Here is a 2,500-nt window from a genome sequence, read left to right as displayed (position 1 = left end):
ATAAAAGTGCTAAAAAGAAACTCGTTGACTTAAGCTCGTCTGATGCCGAGAGTGAGAGTGATTTCTCAGACTGCAGCATAACTTGCAGTTTGCATCAGAGTGGGTATACTAACCGCACTTACAGCAGTGATGACGTTAAAACGTTTCTGAAGGAAACAAAGCATGTGAGAAATGTACGAATTGATGATTATTTCCCTGATGTGGAACAGTTCATTTCAAAGACGAGGTCATTTATGCATGAGGGCTGTTTTACTGAACAGGAGGTCTACCGTTTGAAAAAAATGCTGACCAAGCTTAAGGTTCTATTGAGTAGCAATGACAAAGCCTAAATTATTGTCTTCTGTGATGGAAGTGTGTGTACAGCTCTTTTTATTTTTATTCTTTATCATGGGTGAAATTCGTGTTGCCTCTTTAAACATAAACGGGGCTAGAGAACAGAAAAAGAGAGCTGTTTTGTTTGAAACGATAAAACAAAAAAAGTTTGATATTGTTTTTGTTCAGGAAACGCATTCTGATGCGTTGAATGCAGTTGACTGGGCAAGAGAATTTGATGGGCTGTCTGTTTTAAGCCACAACACCTCAAATAGTGGTGGGGTTGCTATTTTATTTTCTCGCACTTTTACCCCCCTATCATATCAAGTTGAGGAAATTGCCAAAGGTAGACTTTTGAAAGTAAAAGCCCAATTTGAAAATCATTTTTTTGTTTTTATTTGTGTCTATGCGCCTACTATGGCAATTGACAGAATGCTTTTTTTAAATAGTCTGGAAAATGCCTTACATGGTCTTGATTCACAGGAGTTTTTACTTCTGGGAGGGGATTTTAACTGTACTGAAAAAGCCATAGACAGGAACCATGTTGAGCCGCACATGCCCTCACGAAGACGGCTCATTGAGTTGAAAAATTCAAATGTCCTTGTGGACATTTGGAGGAATTTCCACACTAGTGACAGGCAGTATACATGGGTTCATGCGTATAACAATCTATTGTCTTTGGCCAGACTGGATAGGTTTTATGGTTTTAAACACCAGCGTAGTATTTTTAGAAACTGCTCCATCATTCCAGTCGGTTTTTCAGACCACAGTTTAGTTGTTTGTTCTTTTTCTTTAAATTCTGTTAAGCCAAAAAGTTCCTACTGGCATTTTAATACTAATTTATTGTCTGATGTCCATTTTAAGGATGTGTTCACATACTTTTGGAATGATTTTAGAACAACGAAACCTTCCTTCCAGTCATTACAGCAGTGGTGGGATTTTGCCAAGGTGCAGATAAGACAGCTAAGTCAAGAGTACACTGTCAATGTCACAAGGGACATAACTCAAAGCATGGAAACATTAGAAAAAGAAATAATTGAGCTTCAGAACTTAGCTGAAAACACAGGCCAGCAGGCCCACACTGAAAATTTTAGAGTTAAGAAAAATGAATTGGCTAAACTACTAGGTATAACAGCACAGGGAGCTCTGGTCAGGTCCCGCTTCCAAAGTGCGGAGTTGATGGATGCACCATCAAAATTCTTTTTTAATTTGGAGAAAAAAAATGGACAAAAAAGATTTATTCATGCTCTACGTTCAGAGGATGGGACACTGCTGTCTGACCATGCCGACATACGCAGGAGAGCAGTTGGCTTCTATGAGGAGCTATACAAAAGCGAGATCTTCCAGAACCAGGCTGAGGACAGTGTCTTTCTTGACAAATTACCTCAGGTGTCCACAGAGGCTAATGTAGACCTCGGTAGGGCTTTGACCCTAGAGGAACTGGACATAGCCCTCCAAGGGATGCAATGTGCCAAAGTTCCGGGCGTCGATGGCATTCCTATAGATTTTTATAAGTCCTTTTGGCCCGAAATGGGTGAAGATATACTGGCTGTACTTAGTGACAGTTTAGCCAAGGGGCGACTGCCACTGAGTTGCCGCAGAGCGGTGCTCTCTCTGCTGCCCAAAAAAGGTGACCTGAATGACATAAAGTCATGGAGGCCTGTGTCATTACTCTGTAGTGAGTATAAACTGCTCTCTAAAACATTGGCCAATAGACTGAGCAAGGTTTTGGAGCAGGTCATCCACCCTGACCAGACCTATTGTGTACCAGGTAGACTAATTCACAATAATATCTCTTTTATCAGAGATATCTTTGATTTAGGCAAGTTTTTTAACCTGGAGTTTGGTCTGGTATCTATAGACCAAGAGAAGGCATTTGACAGGGTTGAGCACAACTATTTGTGGAGTGTTCTGGCAGCTTTTGGCTTTAGTCCACATTTTATTGATTTAATAAGAGTTCTGTATTGTGACATTGAGAGTATGCTCAAAGTTAATGGTGACTTGTGTGCTCCTTTTAAAGTGCATAGGGGTGTTAGACAAGGATGTGCCTTGTCTGGTATGCTATATGCCTTGGCAATAGAGCCCCTTTTAATAAGGCTAAGAAAAGAGCTACATGGGGTGACTATTCCAAATTGTGGAAATGCCTTTCAGGTGTCTGCATATGCAGATGATGTTGCTGTGTTCGTAA

Source organism: Clupea harengus, chromosome 9 (genome assembly GCF_900700415.2).
Source record: "Clupea harengus chromosome 9, Ch_v2.0.2, whole genome shotgun sequence".
NCBI lineage: Eukaryota > Metazoa > Chordata > Actinopteri > Clupeiformes > Clupeidae > Clupea > Clupea harengus.
Note: the sequence above shows the minus strand (reverse complement) of the source record.